Here is a 22,251-nt window from a genome sequence, read left to right as displayed (position 1 = left end):
AATGCCCAAGCAGTTGGTAGCGATAGAAAGCAAAATGCCTTTTCATGGCCGATGGAAAAAAAAATCATACAGATAAGGCAAACTGATAAGGAAGATTAGATTACTCTTAGCTATGAGGTATTTTTCCTATGTCTGCTTCAAGGACTTTGGTCTTCATCCATCAGTCTTTATATATATACTAAATAGCGTTTAACAAGTGGCTTTTAAAATAGGGTGAACTTTTGAAAAGAGTATTTATAGAAGTAGCTATTTAGTTTGCTAGTAATTTTCAGTATTCATTTTGCTATTGCTGAATACACAGAACAGGATTATTCACCCACATCACCCAGCTGCTTCTGTTTGATAATGCAACAAAGCTTGTGAGGTAAGTGTCTTTCCATGGAAATGGCTGTGATGTCATGATTCATGGCTATGAAAAAGTGGGATCTGTGAGGAGGAGTTGTTTTTGAGACAGATAATCCCAAAATATAAATGTCTTGCGTTATTGGTTAAATGGTTGATTAAAATGCAATCCAATTAAGGAATATGGCAAGAAATTCATGTTTCATGACACACTTGAGGAATGCTTCCTGATACTGGAGTTCACTAAAAACCAAGAGTAACTTATTAGAAGAAGCTGTGGTACTTTTCCAACTATACTTTTCCCATAGATGAGACCTGGCAACACCAGAAATTTACAGGAGGAGGTGATATGTTACAGTGCTTAGCAAAGAATAAGTGGGTGGTTGGGATTTTTTCATTTACCTTGCTGGCAGTTGCCAGCTGAACTGGATATGTAATTGCATTTGGAAGTTCTCTGACCTCTTCAACAGCTGGGACTCAGAGAAGCATTGTAAACCTGTCACATGCTTGCATAAGATCTTTCTGCTGCAGCATCTCCCTGGAACAGCAATGAAGCTATGCAAGTGAATATTCGGAAATTTAGGTTATAAACCAGGTATACAACCATTCTCAGTGGGTGCTTCAGTGGGTGTTTTGTGTAGACGTCCTGTTAAAATTGATTGAGCTGATGTAATCCAAAATGCTTTTGGTTCTTCTCTTCAGAAGTCCATTGAGCTAATGTACCACTTCTCTATCTCAGTAGTGCGGCAAATCTCTTGAGCTGGACACGAGCATCACACAGCTGGCTCTCAACTCTGTGCTAGGCAAACCTGCTTCTCATTCATTTGCAGCTGAAGACTGAGGTTTTTCACTGCTCTGTGACAATGTGCATCAGGTCAGCCTCCTCGGTCGTTCATTGACCAGCCTCAGCTGGCATGTGAGACCCAGAACAGGACAGAGCCTGTGGCAGGACCTTGCTGGTGGGGAGTTTAACACCTAGCAGAGTACTCTGTTCAGAGGCACACTTCCAGGACATAGCCTTCATCATATGACCCAGTGTAGCTGCTGCCTATTTCAAGACCCAGCAATTTGATGTTTCAAGCAGGGGGAAAGCTGATTCTTACTTAAGAAGGCTGCTCCAAATCTTCTTTTTGGTTCTCCCCAGCCTACTAAATGTTATCCCAGTCCTGTCTCTGCTGGTGACAGAGTATGCAGCACTGTGAAATGTGTATGTACTACGACACGTAATACTTGTAATGAGCTAAATGGTCTCAAATTTCTCCACTGGCAGTAATGTCTACTTACAGCTTTCTCCATTCGGTTCAGCAGTGCCTCAGCCCCAATACAAGAAAGAGCGTCACTTCATACTAAGGGAAATATGCTGGTGAAAATCCATTTGGGGTTTACATTTGGTATATCCACAGATGTCTGCTCAGGTTTTGCATTTCTTGTGATAGCCAGGCTGAAAATGTGACTGAAGCTGGGGTCAATGGACAAACGCATAGATATTCTATCCCTTGGATCAAAGAGTATGGACAGGGCAAAGAAATACCAGGAAATCTTTAACAGCAAAACTCAGATGCAGGAAGACGGGCAGCAGCTTTGAAATGACACAGACAACAGTCACACAGGGACTGAGGATCTTCTCCAGGAAGATCTCCATTATCACGGTCTCCTCCAGTGCCATGGATCAGCCAACTTGCTCCACCAGAGAGAGCTGACCTCCCTTACTCTGACACAATTGTGAATGCTAATACCTGAGAGCTGGTCTGGAGGCCGATACCAGAAAAGCATGTCTGGAGGTGGCAGCACACGATCAATCTGACCAGCAAACGGTCACAAAAGGCAAGAAGAAATGATAGCTTAGAGGGAGCCTGCCAAGAACCAGCTGGAACAAGCTGTGGTGTGTTTCAGTGGCTCAGGCTAACCCCATGCTGACCAGCCAGAGCTTGAGATGCCGGAGGGACTGGGAGAGTCCCAGAGTGTCCCAGAGCCTCTGGGACACTCAGTGGCTCTGAGCGCCTGCCAGACAGCACACAACACCATGGGTAAGCTGCGTGAGGCCAGCACTTCTGGAATTACAAGGCAGAGGGAAGCACTGCCAGTGCTGAGTTTTCCAGGAAAATGGTAGATAACTGAGGAAAGTACAAAGACAGCTGTAGGTCATCTCTGCAAAGGAAAAAGAAGACTGTAGGCAGCTTTATTTTTGACAATAGGTGGTCCTGAGGAACTTGATGTTTTTAATCATTTTGCATCCACTCAGACAGGGGTAGTTATCTATGAAACTGTTATGGATATTTGAAAAGTATTGCACTGCCCCTGAAATGAACAGTATGTTCTTAAACTGATAATGTAAAGAGAAGGTGAAGACTTATCATAGTTTGTGATTGATCTATGGTTTCTGAGTCAATCTTGCAATTTCAGAGCTGGTAAAACAGCAGGCTGTGACCTGTAACAAAAAAACCCCTTAAATTTCCAAGACAGTGAGAGTGGGAGACAAAGAAGGACTGCTGTAAAGCTAATTAACCCTTGACAACAAAATAAAAATTTCTTGTGCAAAGAGCAGCTGCCTAGCTCATATTGAAGCTTACGGTAAATGTTAATACTCCCATAACGTTGACTTATAGAGAATCTGAAATATCTTAGGGAGAAAGTCTGGAGGCAGAAAAGAAAAAAGCAAATCACAAACCCAGAGACCATAAAAACAGATCATGGAGCTGCCTGAAGTATGGAAAAAGCACAAGGCATGATAATAGCCAGTGACTGAAAAGAAATATCCAGGAGCTGCAATGATTTTCCTGTCTTGCCAGAACATGCAGGCATCAGCAGTCATAACAACAGAAAGACCATTTTGATGTCTTCGGTGGGGTCCCTTTTTGCTCTACCCTTTCCTGCCTCCTTCACATATGTGAGGAAGAAGGAGAAGTTTCTGGTGAACCTGTTTTCTTTTGCCCTGGTGCCAGAAGCAAACCCCAGTATCTTACATGGTGAAATGCAACAGGATGGAGACATATACATTGCTAGAGGGACTGATGGACATTTCTTGCCCTGGCTGCATCCCTTTTAAGTCCCAACACCCATAGCAGTAGCCTGGGCTGATGCTGCTCTGCAGTGGTGCCAGACATTGTTCTGGATGTGACAGTGATTGCCTAACGCTGTCACTGCCCAAGACTGAATGTAAATGATGTCACCAGAGAATGGCATCGGGTCCATTTGCTCAGAGGTGTTCTTCTTAAGAGTGAGGGAGGAGATGCCGAATGGGCTGACCTGAAACCAAGCGCTGTACTAGGAATGTCCTAGTCAGCCTGCTGGGAACAGGAACACTGGCTGCCAGAGGTGATGACTGGCACAGAGAGGAATTTTCAAAAGCACTGTCAGGAAGAGGATAAATTTTATCCCCACTGAGGGTTTATTTGAGATGGGTGTAAAAGTAAGTTATAAACTGTAAGAGATGCACTGATGATAATCATTGGAAGTAAAATGTATCAAGTGTTGAGTCCCTTTCAAGAGACAGCATTACTGGAGTAGCTGAGGATCGAAACTAGTGAGAAGAGTTTGAGGACATCTTCCAGGACATAAAGCAACATTTATCCAACTGCTCACTATTAGATAAAGTGGTAAGAATCCCCTGGAATTCCACTCCAGCAAAAGTGACCTTCACCTTTAGGTAAAAAAAGGAAGTGGACGGAAGGTGTGCTGGTCTAGGAATCACTGATGGGGTAAGAACAGGAGAAATAAGCCTTTCAGAAGAAAAGAAACACCAACAAAAAAACAAGGAAACTTTTGATACCAAGATCAAGAGATGCTGAGATCTACCTATGTTACCAACCTCCAGAAACAAAGAAGAGTGATCAGGTTCGTAGGAGCTGTTGACTGAATAGGGACATTTACCTCAAATATGCTGCCTGCAACTGTAACCTGAGAGTGCTTCAAGTCCCTATTTTCTCCAGTCCAATGGTTTAGGGGGAACGAAGTAACTTAGTGCTGACTGAAGAATACTGGAGAACAGCACTGTTAAAATCAGCATGCAAAGCCAAACATACATCATGATTTATAGCTCCCATCTTATCCAAGACTGTCTTGAGCAGGCAACATCCACACCAAAGACCAGAACTAGAGTGCTAGTTGCTGCGTTCCTGTGTATATATTGGACTATTGTCAGAAAGAAATGAAACAGAAACAAGCCGGGACATTTGTATCTCTCCCCTCCCAGGTTGGTATCTCAACAACTAGGCTGACCAAAGTATCTTCTGCCTGCCCTTCTTTCTCGCTCTCTTGTGGCTGTATTCCTGGCTGTGCAATGGCTCAGTGCCACGAGAAGGTGTGGGGAGCTTTCCTGCCCAGGGCGTGCAAGGGCTTGGTGGTGGGATCCCTGTCCAAGGATGCTGAAGAAGGTGGTTTCAGAACCCTCAAGTCCTAGAGCACTTCTCCAGCCCAACAATCAATATCTGTCCTCCAGGGAAGTCTAGGGCCAGAGGTACCTAGCAGTTCTAGGGGAGTGGTTAAGTTGGGCACCTAAATTAAGTGAACTGGAAATTATTAGCAGTCTGGACACAGATTCTGTGAAAGAAACTTCTGTCTGAGGCTTAGCATAGGGGGTTTTCTTGGTGTTTTAATTCATTGAGGCATCTCTTTGAAGGAAGAAGAGATGAACTCTGTCATACATGCAGCATGACTGGTAGCCAAAAGAAGAGTGTGGAAAGTGAAGTGTGAGCATTTTCATGTGCAGTGGGGGTGCAACCGTTAGCTAGTTCTGGGATTTACTGAAATACCTGGAAAAGAAACAATTTCAAGGCAGGAATGGAGCTAAAACTGTTTTGAAAAAGAACAAAACCCTATTTGTTGCTGTTCTTTCTAAGAAAAGTCTGTTGTTTAAGGACAGTGACTCTAAACATATGACAGAGAAAATAGCATTCAGAAAGCAGTTGTGTGCTCAAAATATCATTGCTTAAAAATGTAATGATTTCATATACTGTTTTGTTTTGGATCATTTGACAGTGGCATAAAGTTAGATTTGCTGGGTCCTTAAATTACTCTTATGAACATTTTATTTGCATGTAAAATTAAGCACCCAAATATATTTTAAGAATACACTCTTTTGAATTTGGGCCAAGATCTTAAATGCAAGACAGATTTGGAATAACACGCATTGACTTCATAGGACATGTAGGACACTGGATTAATCACGAAGTGAGATGTGCCCATATTGAGGGACTTCGAGCTTTTTAATCTTATCCATGTTCGTTGTAATGTTTTGACATGCATGAGTCCAAGAATGCAAAAGGAAAGTGGGACATGAAATGAACCTCATCCGCATCTTTATCAATGCAGTACATTTCTCCCAGCAGGCCAGACTGTGCCTAATAAGAAAATGGAAGGCCAAAAGACCCACCAGGAGACTACAAACCCATTAATTTAGTATCACTTGTGGGAAAATGCTGGAAGCAATTGCAGGATTTGTTAAGAGAAAGACTTGGCGAAGTCAATTGATTGGGGAGATTTCAGAGAAAGCTGTTCTTGCTGAGCTGCCAAGGTAGACGGGGTTATTATGTCCAGGAAATTTTTAAGTGTCTTGTTGGCACCATGTAAAACAAAATGGGTGCTGCCATGTAAGAAAAGCTGAAGAACTAAATGAGGTTTTCTGTTTTTAGGAGACTACAAGTATTTGATCTTTCACCAGGAGTTCAGTCAATCATCTCCTCTCTCTACATTATCTCTGCAGTGCCCAGTACATACAAGAGACTGACAAATGCAACTATTGTAATAAATACTCATTAAAAATATTAGAGTAAAGCATCTCTGTCAAGAGCAAAACCTTTACAAAGATGGAACTGTCTCTAAATAGGAGAGAGGCTCAGTCAGCAAGTACATAACTCAGTGTTCATCCATTTTGTTTGTCCCTGATCCCCGCACCACCTGAAAACACAAAACTAGGAGAGAGCCAATGCTCTCTGCAGCCCTCCAAATTAAAAGCTATCCTCAAACACTCTAGGATTTCAGAAGGAATGATGACACATCTCTGAATAAGGTGGAATTGTGTCCAAATCTGTTAAAAATTGAAAGGGGAGAAGGTATTACAGCAAGAGTTTCCACACAGTCAGCAATCAGATGTAAGAAAAATCTGTTACAGATGGCCTCTATTCCACTGATAATGAGGTCAAGAGACCCAGGTTAGGTGTCTGGAGAGAAAGAGCTGCTCCACAGCATCTTCCCAGCTTAGGAGCTTTTCAGTGAAAGCATGGAGACACAGGGACTAACTAAAGTCTAACTGTTGTGCTCCATGAGGCGATCAGGCAGCCAAGGAAAGAAAGCCTGTGTGATAAGAATGAGACACACAGTGAGGTGCTTTTGAATGTTTTTGACCAGTGTAAGCTATATTTATGCTCAAGCTCATGGCAGAGCTGTGTTTCAGTGATGGTCATCCTTTTCCTCACGAGCAGAGGGTGAACTCCACAGGGTGGGGTCAGGTAAGGGTTGGCAGCCTTGCAAAATACTGCCTGGGGAGAAATGGCCAGGCCCAGCAATGACCAGAACCTGAGCCAGCAGTGACACCCCATGCGTACTACTACGAGAGAGATCGCTGGCCGAGGGGAACAACTGGCTGGGTTCAGAGATGAAAGGGGCAATGTACAGGGTACACACATCTGAGTATAGAGCCATTGCCGTGCCAGCTTGCATGCTGGGGAGGCACTCAATGTACGGCGTCAGGGCAAGCATGCACACAGGAGACCAGAGCATTGCACAGTGCTCATGCAAGACCGCCAGGCTGCCTGGCTGAACACACAGGACTGAGGAGCAGATGAGCAGCTCATGGGATATCAGTGCTCTCCAGTGAAGCGTGGGGCAGCAGCCGCAAAACAGCAGGAGCAGCCACTTAGAAAAGCTGTTGCAAGGAATCCAAACCTGTTGGGCTTTTTTTTCTCTACAGTGAACTGGCCAAGACCCAAAGACCCGAAGGGACAGTGTCAGCTCTAAGTTATCATGCTGCTGGTTGTAAAAGACCATTTAGGAAAAGGAACTTTTCTTTTCTGTTGTGTGATTCTCCCCCCATTCCAATTTAAAAGGGAAATGAAGTGAGGGCTTTTTATTTTTTTATGCTGTTTTAAGAAGTGCCTACATAAAAAGGCGGGTTCCAAGGAAAAAGCAAAAGGTTTCTGACATATTTCTTCTTTGTTGTAAGAATATGAAAATAGTTTAATATGGTGGTTTGCTTCTTAAGGATTCTTTGTATTTTGCTTTGTACAAACAGAACAAAGGGGCAATGACTGGGCTACTGAAAAACAAGTTTTGCATGTCCCCATGGCAGAGAAGAAAGAAACTGAACTAAGTTTGAGCTCCCTGTGATGAAAAAGGAGAATGTATCTAATATTCTGATCTGTGGGATTTGTGATTTTGACAAGGGCTAGGCCAGTATTACAAAAACTCCTAAAATAAGCCAAATAATTAGCATCCTCCCTCAGGGGCACATCTGAAACCCTCACATACATCTCAGTGGGAATAAAACTTGGACATTTCTATTCAGGCTAAGGTGGCACAACTACGGCTGCTGTTGGTGAACTTCTGGCAAGCTGTAAGGACTGGTGGTGCTGCATGTGGGAGATGAAAGAGAGGAGATGCCTTCATGCTAAAGGTGGTCTGTCTACTGTGTGAGGGGCAGGGTAAGTTCTCTGGTGCCTTCTAGCTGCCAGCCTGGATGCAGGTAGCGGGACAGGGCACATAACCTCAAGGAAGGTAGCCCATGCAAGAATCCTGATTGCTAGTCCCTTCTTGGCCCACCTGAAGGGGAGGGTTGGTCAAGGCTGGTGACTCTCACAGCCTGAAGAAATGTCTCTGGGGCTGCCTCTCCCTGTCCCTGAGGAGTGTGTCCCGCCCTTTTCCCCTCACAGGCATGGTTATTTACCTTTCAGCCAATTTAATGAGCTGAATCAATTCACAAAGGGCAGACTGAGAGTCAGAGCTGGCTTGAGGGAAGCAGCCAGACACACATCCAAATGCAAGCAGGGGAGGGAGGAGGAGAAGAGCGGGGAGAAGGAGTGCCCTTTAGCCATGCCAGTGAGCAGGTAGGGTCAGCTCATCCCACCTTGGTAAACTTCACCCAAAGCAGTGAGTAACCAGTGCTTCAGCCCAGCTTGCTGCAGTGGCTGCCCCAGACTGGGCTGGGGGACCCCCACCTTCTCCCACTTCTCTTGTTGAAAGTAGCTGCCTTCCCTGGAGCATATTCTGCTGCCTGTGTGCCAGGCCGGGTCAGCAGAGAAACAAACCCTGAAATCCCATGTCCCAGGAAGCTAGACCAGTTTAATCCATGTGTCAGGCACAGGCTGCCCCATGCCCACCTCGACCAAGAATACCCAAAATGCTCTCTGTGCATTGGCATCTGTCCTTGAGTGCAGCTTACTTCTCTGAGGAAATCCACTTAGGTTTCCTCAAGAAACAGAAACATCACAACCATATTCTAATTTCCGGGAACAAAGGCTTTGTGTATACTAAAAAAGACGTAGCCATCATGGCTTACTTACAGGGTTGGGAGGAGGGTTTGGCAGGGATAAAATCTCTACAAAACTTCTTTTGGAAGCAGCCCCTCCTCTCTGTGTTGCCTGTCGTCTTGGCACTGTCCAGATCACGACTCTTGGCTGTATCCCAAGTTTCTTCTAGATGCATTTATTGAATCTCCTCCCCTTATTTTCCCCAGTGTGTTTGGAAGACAAAGCCACACAATGGGGTTTAGTGAAAGAGTTTCATTTTCCACCCTGAGCACTAGTTCCCAGGGGAAGACAAAAAAATCCACTCTTTAATTACAATTAGTTGCTGCCTTTCAGTTTTGACGACCTAGCCTTGATACCACACTTTCTAGAGCACAGTGGTTGGCTGTAACCAATTCTGGCCAGGCGTCTTGGCAAACACATCAGTGCAGTGTTTCTTTGGAAGATTTTTTTTCTCTTTGCCATTTGTCAGGAGCTGTGGACATGCTTCCAAGCCTTCTGTTGGCTGAGTGGTGCGTATGTTTAGTATGAAATATGTTTATGTGATTATACTAAATTAATATATGCCTAAAAAACAAAGGTAGAATAAGATTAGTAAATTTTAAGGTGTAATATCCAGTCTCTGTTGTAAGGAGAACATATTCCCTGGGAATCTGTAAGGGTCTAGCATGCTCAATAAAGTACCTTCAAAGTAGGTAAATGAAATGGTATCTGTATCTTGGACAAGAGAATCTGTTTTGAGATGGGATGGTATTACGTTCTCTCTGCACATAGATGCTTCGTGGTTCCTGAAGAGAAACTCATCAATCTGTGGTGACAATTATATGGGAAACCTCACTGGAAGCAGATTTTAAGAAAAGGGTATATGGATTAGTGATTTGAGAGGCAGCAAAACATAGGGGAAGCAGCTAAGCTGGATCCTCGAAGAGTGTGAATTATTTATGTATCAGTTAACTGGATCACAGAGAGCAAATCCAGGATGATATTGCTTAGCAAAGGCTACCTGAATATATCCCACCAGCGCATGTTTGACACTGGGCAAGGGAAAGCTGTGAATGAAAAGACTTGCTATGCAACTGGCTCAGTGCAGAGCCTTTGTGGAGAAGACAGACATATAGCCAAGCAATGCTGCTAGATAAAGACCGCTTGCCAAAGCGCATTGCAGTTTCACCTTTGTAAGACCATTATCTCCAGTTGTTCCTGTCAAAAAATAAATAAAAATCAATAAATTCCAGATCCATGTAATCTATTCTTAAAATGTAATGGGAACTCGTAAGTAATGTCTGGTAATTTGCTATCAGCTTGGTCAAGGACAGTCAAATTACTTAATTACACATAACAGTTATTCTGTAAAGACTTAGGAAAACACAGATAAACGTAACTAATCCCTCTTTATTTATTCCCTGCAAACAAAAGCCTAAGGGTTTCTGGAGAAAAAAAAAAGCTGTCCAATTAACATAATTAGAGATGGATGTCACTCAAATCTTCACCACAGCCCACAGACATCCTGCGTATTTTGATTATGTAGTTAAGTCACGACCAGATACAACTTTTTCAAGGATGGTGTCAAAGGCCGATTTCATTGCCTGCTCTTGTAATGTTACCTTGCTGCCACTTGATGGCATCTTCTGCAGGCGCCTGAAGTGCCATCAAAATGGTAGGGGTCTTAAGGACCTTGTTGCGTTTCTAAGTGGGTCAGATACCAGGAGCTGTGCACCTCTGTGAGCAACACCTTCCCACGTTTTCATGTGCGGGGGCGTCTTATTTGTAACACAGACATGTTAATGGGAATTTAGAAGGAAGGAGTAAAATGACAACTCTACAACCTCATGCTCTTATTTGTAGAAGATCCAAGGAAGCCCCCCAGTGTCCTCCCATTGCTCCTGGTCTCCTCAGCTGGCTGACTGGCTGTCTGGATAGATGGAGGGAGGGAGTCAACCAGTTCCCACAGCTCCATCCAGCTCTAGGTGTGCCTGCTGAAACTATCTCCAGTGAGGGAACATCTGTGTACTGGGGCTTCCTTGAAAATGGCCTTGGAGTCCCATATCCATAATAGACGGAGGCTGAACAGCCACTGCTTCCTAGCTCCATTGCCACAGCAGTTTCTCTTTACTTGAGAATAAAATATGATTGCAATCAGGAGAGACAAAGCTTCAAATGACTTGGCACTTTTCTTCCTTTGGTGACTACATTGCTCCAGGTGATGCCTTTCCTTTTAAAGAAAGTCATCACAACAGCAATTTGTGAGAGGTAGGTTCTGTGCTCTTCACATCAAAACAAGAGAAGTTTTCACAGAACCACTACCTGATTAGCATTAAAAGACTATACCACTGTAACACAACAAACACCTGCCTGCACTTCATCCTGCAGCTTTCTCTGGTCTGCATTTGGATTTTGGCAGTCTCACCTTTCCACCCGGGACAGAATCTGCGATCCCTGAAGTTACAACAGGCGACCCATGCTTCACATCATGCTTTCTCCATGGAATAATGTCTTATGGGTGGTGGGTGGTGATCCCTGATGCCATTTACAATCCAAATGCTGAAGGGATCTTCAGGTTGAAGGGAGGCTTGTGGAATGCCAAAGAGAGCCTTATCTGTGCAGCAGGTGAGGGAAGGCTCCCAGCTCTCATTCCTCTTCCTACTGAGGTGTGGAGGGGTGATGATGAACACAGGTAACTCCTCCTTCAAAGACACACTCTTAAGCACCCTTTAAAGACTGCAGAAACCAGAAAAGACACAGAACAATGAGCCTTCTGGGTGCTAAATGTTAGAAAATCATTAAGATAATCATGGCAAAAAAGCAAGGAAACTCAAAGCAGCCCCTCTGGAGAAAAAAGAATCAAAAGAGAGACTATAATAAATTCTGACCAAAAGATAAAAAAAAAAAAATCCCTCCCTAACACACATGCACACAAAAGATGAAGAAAAAGGCAGCCTGATTCTATTAACCAAGTATTAACACCCCTGGCTAAAGAAACCCGGCAAAAAGGAAGGATTAACATTTTCAATAAAGGGGACCAGATATTGCGGTGCTAATCACCAGCACTCTCCACTGACAGGAGAATGGAAAATAATGTTCTTAATAGTGTGAAACAGAGCAGGAGGTTCACAGGCAAAGAATCAGGGGTTGCTGCTGGCAAATGACAAATAACCTGGTTAGAAAAAAGCATCACAAATTAGGGGAATTCTCTGCAAGAAATTGTAACTATGCAAATTGTCCCAGCATCCATGTGTCTGGCTGAGCTGCAGCTCTACCAGAGGGTGTCGTGACAAGGGCTTTAGTGCTAAACATTGAGGCCACGTTTTGTATCACGATTTTCTAGTCACCATTTTTGGAAAAATAGACCCCCAAATGTCCTATGCATTGCATAATCTCAAGGAGCCGAGAAAAACATACTCATTTACTGAGTAGCTCTGTAGCGTAATGCCTCGTCTTCTTCTGCTGCCTGTCATTACAGTAGGAGCCTGCCTATTACGTTAAGGTGCATGTGGAAAGACAGGAAATTATGTCCTGTGATTTACTGTAACTGTGTACAAGTCTCTTTGCAACTGAGGCTGCTTTAATTAGCTATTCAGCATCAACCTCTAGAAGCCAAGCAGGACTGGGCCATGCATTGCATTTGTCTGTGATATCCAGTGGCACAGGGCAGTTGCTTTGGATATCCAGAGCTATGCGTGCATGCACACTTTGTGTTGCTTGATGCTATAGAGGTGATGTGGCTGCATGCATTAAGTTCGTTGTCATATTTAGTGTGATCAAACCTGTTTCCCCTTCCAAAAGCCTCCCCAGAGAACTGTAGTTCTTATACATCCAACGATGAGAGAGCTCAGGTTCAGATAAAATGCACCATTTCTAGCTGTCACAGAACTGGAGCTATAGGTTCTTTTTTAACCTGTTTCATTAGATTATAAGATAGCGGGGACAGGGATTTACTCTTTCCCTGTTTTCATGCAACACTCCAGTACAATGAAAGCCAATTCTTACTGGGGCCTTTGGGTGCTACCTTTATATGACATGATTGAATATAACCAAGAATCCTCTTGCTCCCTGCCCTAAAGTGCCTGCAGAGCCAATTAACATTCACACTGTACACAGGTACCATTTTGCCCATCCCCTAAAGACAGTTTTTTGGAGAACGACGCAGATACACACAGTATTATCTTCCCCCATGCTTACAGGCTTGAGGAGAAAAACTATCCCCCCTTGAGACTCCCAGGGCATTTAAGCAGGCAGAATTAAATTACTGACAGTGTATTAGGATGCTCTCTGAGCTTCTTGGAACAAGAACGAAGCAGTAGCGGGACCAGGAGCGCAGACAACCCACATGTTTACTCATAGGGCTCCTTCCCAAGTTTGCTGAATCATGAACAACTCTGATGCAGGGAATTCTCTCCCAGGTGCTTGTTTCGCTCTGTACTATGTTAGGGTACAGCGCTCCGGTTTACAATGTGTTTTGATTTGCCTGGGGGTTAAAGGTACTCAGGTTTAAATATTTTTTCCCCGTTAACCCATACATTCATTTGCACGGAGTCCACTATGTTCACAAAATCTCATCCCTGGATCCAATGAAAGGCGCTAGTCTGAGGTTTCTTTGAAGCTTCCTCAGGGGCCCTTCAGTTCACGAGAACACAGTTACCAAGAGATTAAATGAATTAAAAATTGATGATTGTTCTGTACGGGATGTCTAGCAGCCAAGGATATTTAAACAGATAGCAGGGAGGGTGGAGGGAAGATTGCTTGCCAGAGTATTTTTTCCTGTTCTTAAATAACAGTTTTATGGGGGCAGGGAGGAGGATAGGGAAGGGTGGAGCCGGGGGAGTATCTGCTGGTCCTGGGTAAGGAAATTCCTCTTATAAATGTAACATTGAGAAAGAATAGAGTGCTCTGAGAGAGGCACTTTGCCTAAACAACACAGAAGGTGCCCAGGGAGAAATCAGAGGATTTTGCAGATTAATGTCTTTTAAACCCAAAGCCCATCCTGGCAGGGCTAGGCACTGGTGGGTACTACCAAGGGAGCTCCCCTGTGGCAGTTCCCTGCAGCTTCTGGGGGTGGAGGGGAACACAGCCCAGTGCCGTGACGGTGGCCTGCCATGGCTGCCTCATCACTAGCAGGTCTGGGAGCCCCCAGAAGAGCAGAATGAAAGGCAAAGTGAGCAGACAGGCAAAAAAGCCTGAGACACATTTGTCCAAATCTACCTAACTCTAGTTAGTCAAGATTCAGCTCCGCTTTAGTCCCTCTTGGCCCAGGGCTCTTGCCTGGGTTGTCTAATGTGTTTTTATACCACCTGATGTGCTGGTCCCTGGGATGGGAGTGTGTGCGTGTTGTGGCAGATGTTTTGTGCCTCGGCTTTCACCAGTGCTGCTTCTGGAAGTGGGTGGAGAAGTAACTGGCCCTGCATCTCTGGCCATTTGCTAGGCGTATTGCAGGTCCAGGTCTGCTTTAGGTTTATGAGGCTCTTATGATTCACATGATACCATGTTCTTAGTTCAGCTCTTTTAACCACGGCCAAAATTTTCAAAAATGGTAGTGACTATGGTTCCTTTGTCTTTTGATCCCCAGTCGGAAACAATTTTAAAAGAGCTGGTTTTTACAGTGTCTGCTCTGAACTTGCTGGGCACCTTTAAAGGTATCATGAGCTGAGTACTCGGGTACTTAGAAAGCACCTCTCTAAGACTGATGCTTGAACTCCATCTGCATCCTAACTTCACCTCAGAAGATGCTGTACTGCACAGAAGGTAAAATGTGCAATGTTCACAGGTGAGAACAATTTAATCCTGCTGGTTTAGATCTGTTAGCAAACAGGGGTGTAAACTGGTTTATGTGCGTAGTCTTTGTGCCTTTATTCTGCATGAAACGCCGGTATTTTGTGGCATCATTCCAGCCTGGAGTTGTGACTGACTTGGCCTTCTCCCCTGTCCTTACCTGCAAAAATATAAAGGCTCAATATGTCAGTGTCAGTAGTAACAGAGGACCAGTGGAGTAGAAGAGGACGTTTTGTCTGCTGTGAATTTCCATGCTTCATTTTGCATCAGTTATGAATATGAGATTGGAGTTCGAGTTCAGAAATACAGATCCACTGAGCAAACGCCATAGATCCACTGAGCAAACTACTACAGGTTCTCCATATATGTTTGTGGGGGAGAGAAGGGACAGGAAAAAGAGGAGGAGAGCACTGAAATAAAAGCAGATTGTTTACTGTATTTTGAATTTAAGTTCAAACAAACAACAAAACTTGTGACATCTAGTCTCGACTGAGAGATGAATAAATACCTCAGTAGTTCCTCAGGATAACACAGCATTAGATCCTTCCTTGTATGATTGGATATATTGGCTAACTCATTAAAATTAATGGTCTCGGTGACCACCTAAGTTGTATTTTCCTTGTTTCTTTAGAAACTATTAATTTCCTCAGAATTTAAAAAAACATTTCATTCTGAAAAGTAGCTATTATACCTGCATGAAAGCTAATATTAAATATGCACCATCTTAGTTGTATTAAAAACACTGTCACTCAAATATCAGAATGTAATTGACCCAGTCAAAAAACAATGGTTGTGAATTTATTTTTCATTCTAGTTTTTCTCCATGAAATAAGCCTGTTTTCTTTGGAGAAGAATGAGGAAGGAAAGCTTCAAATACATGGATGTAATTGCCTTCATTAAAAGCTGGCTGAACAGACTTTGTCCTGTGGGGTCTACTCTCTGTATCTCTGAGGTAAGTTCCCATGTATTTTTAATGGGAAACTTATTACCAATCAAACCTGTATTCTTGCAGTGGTACATGAAGGTGGATGTTCTGTACTTTTTCATCATGCTGAGTCTCCTGGGAAGAGCAGCTCATTACAGCGTCAACTGTCCCTGCCCTTTGCAAAAAGCCCCACCAAGGTCATATCAAGAGGTGATGGATAAAGGCGAGCTTTAACCCTTGACCTTGACTTTCCTGGTGCTGAGTGTTAATAAATCTACATTTAGGGGTAGAGGTTTTCTCCCAGCTGCTCTTTGTTTGGGAAAGGGGGTGACATGCTGACACACAACAGGTTGCATTTCCTAGGGCAGTGCTTGGGAAAGGAGGCCTTTCCCCTGCCCCTACCACACAGCCCCGCACCCATTGCGGGAAGATGGCTATGAATAGGGCTTAGGCATCTGGTGGTGCTCAAGTCACACAATGGGCTGAGATGTTTTGGGTATATGGGCTCTCCTGGTTTCACAAGGGACCGCTTCCTTGGTACCATGGAAAACAGCAGGGTTTGCTGTTCTCTCTGCTGGAGCCCAAGGTAGAGGCTGAAACAACATTTACCTGTGTCATTGTCTTCAGAGTGGTGTTTGAGATGACCTTCAGGAGATGAAAACTTTTTAAAAAGAGGTCCCCTCCCTGTCACACCCAAGGGGAACCAGCATTGTTGAGTACCAGGAGGAAACAAGTCCTTTGAAAGGCTTCGGAAACCATAGGGTTATACTTCAGGAGCAGCCTTCATCTCCCCCCTTGCTCAGCAGCCTCTTGCCAGGTGACTTGAAAGCCCTTCCCAAGGTTGTTCAGTGCCATTGCTCTGTGTGTCCAGTAAGGAGTAACACCAGCAAAGGAGAGGCCTCTCCTCTTGTCTGCCTTTATTCCTCTATTCCTCTGCTTAGTTTTCTCCAAATGCTCAGTCTTTCCTTTTTCTCCATTCTCATCCCATTTTCCTTGGCTATCTTTAGCGAGCAGCAGTGGGGTCACTCCATCCTCTGCGTCGTTTTTCTTAGGAGCTGTAATGCTGCTGGCTCTTAGGTTTCCCAGTGGTGAAAAGGGCCATTTGGGGCACAACTTGACATAGATTAGAGAATGAGCAAATTAATGTCCTGGGCCGGTGTAGTGTGCTTCTGAGCACTTCGTTTCTTTTCTGATGAAAAGTATTGCCTTAAAACTTCCAGTGCATGAAGGCTGCCTGCAGTAAGCGAGGTGGAAAAATTAGCTCCTGCACAGAGCTACTCTCAATGGCTCTGGGCATTTCAGTGCTGTCATCTTCTAGGGAAGTTAAATTGCTTTGTTCCCAGTGTCCAATTAGCTATATAATCAACGTAGCAGAATGTGGAGCAGGAGTGTGCTGAGATCAGGTATAGTCATTTTGTCAGAGGATATGTTCAGATTGATCTCAAACTGGGGCAGGGACCCATGAGGGGATCTCAGAACAGAGGGCAGAGATTATACCGAGCTGATCAAACTTGGAGCCTGTACAGAACTGGGAGGGCAGGGGGGCGCTTTCTGCTCACTGGAGGACCAATACCAAATATGTCAGAAATACCAAGCCCAGAAATTAATGGTACAAACATTTGGGTTTTATTAATTTTATGTAAACATTCAAGTTTGCTGTCAAAAAAAGCAGAAGGCAGTAGCACTGAGAGGTGAACTGTAGAAGTGCCATGGTTAGTGGGTAAGTGCAATTTGCTCTAGTGTTGTCCCCTCTTGGGCTTTCTGTGCAGCAAGGCTTTGTCCTGTGACTCTGCAATTTGTTTAAACTGATTTATTACCAGAAACACATTTAACTCCTTCTTTCTGAGTTTCTGATTCTACATAGGATAAATAGCTGGAATGAAACCCTTACTCTGCTAAATCTCACAGTTTGTGCATATATATTACAGGAAGAGTTCACAGCCCTGCAACTAATCGGCCAGCACTTTGGAAAAGTGAGACCTTTCTTCACGGCACCTTTGCAGTGGGCACCGGTCCAACATTTGCTTGCGTGATCAGCCAAGGTGACATCTGACGTCAGAGCAGTTCAACGTGGCACAACCCTTTCGTATCCAGGGCAGGCTCTCTGAGACATCACTGGCTCCATCCTGCTCTGTCTTTGCATAGATATTTCTGACAAATACCCATTTGCTCCTTGGATGATTTCTCCCAAGCCCTGGCATATGGTGCAGAGATCAAAACAAAGGCCACATGAGTAGGTCAGCAATCAATAAACTGGAGAAGCAAGAAAGGCCAAGAAGGAAATGGAAGTATGACCTTCTTCCAGTGAGGCAACTGAAACTGCAGTGTGTTTTTCTCAACTTTCAGAGTAATCTGTAGAGCAATGAGGCATAAAACAAGATGGAGTAGGAATAAATAGAACAAAAGTGGCCTTCTAATGGCAAATGAGATAAAACTATGGCATCGGTCTTGAGGCATGGTCGGCCCAGCTGGGCGCTGTGATGATTTTGTGGTATTGTCAGCAAAGGCTTCATACTCAAGTATGAAGTCTTATGCTTTTGGCCAAGCAGTAATCTTTTATCTTGTGTTCTGCTTCTTTGTGATCTCTTCCCTTGAGTTCTGGTTGGTTTGCAAGGAAGACGTGTTTTCTTCATACCCCTTCACATCTGTCTCATATTTCCCCTTCTCATTTATGACTGCATTGTGAGTGCTCAAATGTTGGTGCATTGGGTCCTATGGCAGTGCTGGCCTGCTACCATGTAGTATGTCATGCTTCTCTGGGGTTAGGTGACTCACGTCATGGCACATCCCCAGTCTCTCTTCTCCTGTGACGGGACGTGGAAATGAAAAGCTTGTGCTTTTGCAACTGCATGTACAAGTGATATCAGCTTAGGAACAGAGGCAGCATGAAGCAGGAGGCGGTTCAGAGTTTCATGTCCAAAGCGTGAGACTTGATGGATTTGTCTACAATCAGGAACTTCCTGTCATCCCCGAGTTCATCCTGTGTGATACAGGTCTCCTGGTGAGTGACAAGTGGTGTGAGCCTACTGCAGCAACAGAAGGCGAAGGGAATAGTTATTTTTAATGCCCTAGGGGCACCCAATGTCCAGATTACTCCTTTGCCCTCACCCCATATCACTGCCCTTTAAGGTTCAAAAGTTGGCATGTGTCTTCAGCATGGCTACAGGAGGGGAAAAATAAACAAGCTTGCTTCTTTCCCCCAGCTGTGCTGAAGCCAAACTAACTCTGCACCTTTTGCAGACAGAATTTAATATTTTCCTCCTTGTAGTCTGCCAGGCAGAAACCTTTACAGAAAAAGGCATGGTGATAAGCCAGAGCAGAAGCCCTCTCTGTCTCCCAGGTCAGGGAAAGGTCAGTGCACATTAAATGAATATTGCTGGTGCTTCTGTTGCAACAAGGCCTAAGCAGTTTAAAGCCAGGCTGCATCATCTGTGGCTGAAAATCATTTGCAGTGCTGCTTCCTGAGCAGCAGATTGGCTTCCCATTACACAGGCTAATGAGAAAGTGTCACAAGTGGTCTCAGTAATAATGTTGTAGCAGAACCGCCCCATTCTCAGCACACTTGCAGAGATTTTGATTTCAAAAAAAAGAAAGAAAGAAAAAAAATATTCTCATAACTTGTTCTTTTATATCCTCAGCCTCAAAGTACTGAATCTGGAAATCAAAGCAATGCGATCAAGAGAACTGGAAGCAAGAGATGCGTGTGCTTATATCACTATCCGACTGCTATTCCACTAAAGCCCTCAGCAGAGCAGAGCTGTCAGCTCCCAAGGGCAGTGTATTACGTGTCCCTGGCACCATCAGATTATACAGTGGCATTTTAGGATTTCACAGGGAAAGGTATAAATTTCTGAGACATGCCTTTTTTGCAACCCCTCCACCCCACCTCTCTCTGGCTAGTCTTGCACCTAGCTGCTAACAATAGAGCAAAGTGGCCTCTGATCCCTCCAATCTCATGCCAGATTGGAGAAAAGACTCAGGATCTGGGTCAGGACAGAAATGAAAAGATGCTGATCACAAACTGGAGTTCACCACGGAGCCTCCTGGTTAAGATACAGTGAGGGAAGGTATCTGACCTTCTGAATGCAACAGCATGGGGACTCTTACTGGGCTGGTGTGTCAACAACAATGCTAAGCTGTTACTTTACAAACTCTTCTTGGCCATGCAATGTATCTCTTTTTGCATTTGGATAGCTGAGGGGGCAATATAGTGCCCTCTGCCCCTTAACCCAGTGTTGTTTCCAATGCAGCTCCGGGGAGGAACAGCGGCCGCCTTTGTTATATACTACCATGATGCTAACAGGTCAAAAAGCATCGTGATCATAAACCACTTTTTCCAGGCTAAGGCCAAGGTTTGCAAGGATCATTTTTCCTGCCTTGCATGCTTCCGGGAGCCTTCACTAATTGCACTCCATTTCTCATGAACCGCTGCATTAACTGTGGCTTTCTAAAGACCCCCGCTAGAAACACTGCAGACATAAAAACAACAGAGTGTATCACAACCTTGGAACACAAGTATTCCTTGTCTAGTTTATTTGTTGCCCACCTCTGTGTATTGTACATTATGTTACCGAGGTTATGAGAGTGAGAAGTTCCTCACTGCTGCCCTCTGGGTCAAGCCAAAACCTCGGGAGAGGAGATGAAGGGAGGACAATTGTTTTTTCCCTGCGAAGAGGGAAGCGGGGTGGGCAGTGGGCAAAAGGGGCAGCAAGCAGGGAGCAGACTGACAAGCACTTGAGAGAAGAAGAAGGCCTGTCTGTGACAGGGTAGCAGGCTTAATGCCAAACCTTGGTGGGATTTGTTTGGCTCAGGAAGCCACTGAAAGTTGAACAAGGACTGGTGTAATGGACTTACCTTTCCAGGACCCAGTGGATAAAGGGAAGGTTATTTACCAGCCTTTCTAGTTAATCTGTTTTACCCACTCAGCCTGAATTTTCCCCATTGAAATAATTTGCCTATCTTGGAATTATTTGTATGTTCTGTTAACCTGATTCGAGAGACTGGGATATTCTGGTGTCTTCTGTGTGATGGATTCAGCTGGAAGAAAGAGGGGATAAGAAGGTCCGCCTCAAGGCTGTGGTCTGTTTTGGACACACACAACCTGGAAAGTGGGGCCTGTTCTCCAGAGAAGGTGGCTACTATTGTCAGCATCACGTGAATGAAGAGAATACCCGCAGGCACTCTGCCCTACATATGCTCACAGGGTTCCAGGGCTGCTTGTAGATGTAGGTCCCTATTCCCCTGAATATCCTTCTGGACCACCACTGCAGTGCTACCTAAATGTCTTACCTGGGCATCTTTTCTGTGGTGCTGCAGTTCAGTGACGTGCTGGTTCCTGGTCAGATCTCACCCCGGTGAGGAGCCAGAAGCTTTCCAGCCAAGACTGAAGGAAGCTCTGGGCCCATGCACCAATTTTACTGCAACCATGAAAACAAGTCACAGATTCTGAACCCAGAAAGCTAAACTAGAATATTCTTTACATTTAATCCTCACCAGAAGTCACAGCACATCCAGTACATCCTATGATAAATTACAGACTTCAGACGAAAGAATGAAAGTGTCAAAGACCGAAAAGGTTCATTCTTATCGCTGTGCACCTGCCCTTTTCAGCATATGCCCAATTTTGACTCCCATATTTCTTCCAGAAAGCAGCTTTTACCCTAAGGTGTCGCATGGGTCAGGCTCTCTTCTCCAGAGGAAGTGATTACTATTATAAAGTTGGAGGGTTATTAAAGAAGGAAGCGTGGAGAATTTCTGTGAAAATTTTCTTGGTCATTGATAAAAAGTTTGCCTTAATTGGCTCTGGGTGCCGTTTCAGAAACAGGCCAGCCTAACAGTGTAAAACTAGCTACAGTTACCTCTCCTTTCTGCAACAGATACTTGTACTGCAGCATTATGAGAAGGGAAAAAGGGGGGGGAAAAGGGACAGGGAGGAAGCAGGACAGATATTCAAAGAGAGACCAGAATAAAGTGAGTGACATTTGTGACCCATCTGGTCATCCGAGATTAGGGTGACAGGATTTAGAAGACATTAATACATAGGAATTCTACACATTAATACACATTCTACATCTAATTCTAATTAGAGAGGGATGTTTTCCCCTTTCTATTAGACTGCAAGAAGACATAGCCAGACTGAGTGCTGTGCCTGACTTCCCACAGGATTTTGTAAGGCTAGGTTAACCAGGAGACCCATGAAATTGGGGCCTAGCATTTGGGAGGCAGCCCCTCAATTAATCTGGGCTACCATGTCGCTTAACCTCAAATCTAGAAGAGGCATTGCAATCCATAATAAAACGCCGGGACTAACAGTCAGGACAAGTGACAGAGAGGAACATCACTGTGGTTTAAGCTGTCAAAATACTAAATATGAATAATAAGAAGGGATGGTTGAAGGGAGGAAAGCTAGTAACTTTCAGGGCATAACAACACCTATGGGTTAATCCATCTCTGTGGGTTAATTTACCTCTGTGGTCTTGTTGGCATTTGAAGTTCCCCTGCCTTTGCCATAGCATAAGAATGGGGAGGCATAACTGCTCAGAAATAGAAAATATTTCAGCCCCTGGGCTTTGCCTGGTCTGTGTCATTGCCATTAAATAGAAACTGTCCTTAACAGGCATCTTCAAGAGAAAACTATTGAGCGGGAGAGAAGGAGCTGAGACCTCAGTGGCTTGCCTTCTGGTGCTTCCTCTCTTTCAGCAGTGCAGATGTTACTTTCCAGTCGGGTTTAAGAGAGAATCCCTACTGTTTGGGGATGTT

At 44.3% G+C, this 22,251-nt stretch overlaps 1 long non-coding RNA gene across 1 annotated transcript in view; it reads right to left on the bottom strand.

Annotated features, from left to right (window-relative positions):
• Positions 1–9,966: 9,966 nt before the first annotated feature.
• Positions 9,967–22,251, bottom strand: part of LOC143157946 (uncharacterized) — a 77,571-nt gene continuing 65,286 nt past the window's right edge. The window contains exons 2-3 of the long non-coding RNA XR_012994875.1: positions 11,209–11,519; positions 9,967–10,001 (exon numbers count right to left, since the gene is read on the bottom strand). This is a non-coding gene — a long non-coding RNA (uncharacterized LOC143157946). The remainder of the gene's footprint in view (positions 10,002–11,208; positions 11,520–22,251) is intronic.

Source organism: Aptenodytes patagonicus, chromosome 3 (genome assembly GCF_965638725.1).
Source record: "Aptenodytes patagonicus chromosome 3, bAptPat1.pri.cur, whole genome shotgun sequence".
NCBI lineage: Eukaryota > Metazoa > Chordata > Aves > Sphenisciformes > Spheniscidae > Aptenodytes > Aptenodytes patagonicus.
Note: the sequence above shows the minus strand (reverse complement) of the source record. Positions and strands in the feature narration are given on the sequence as shown.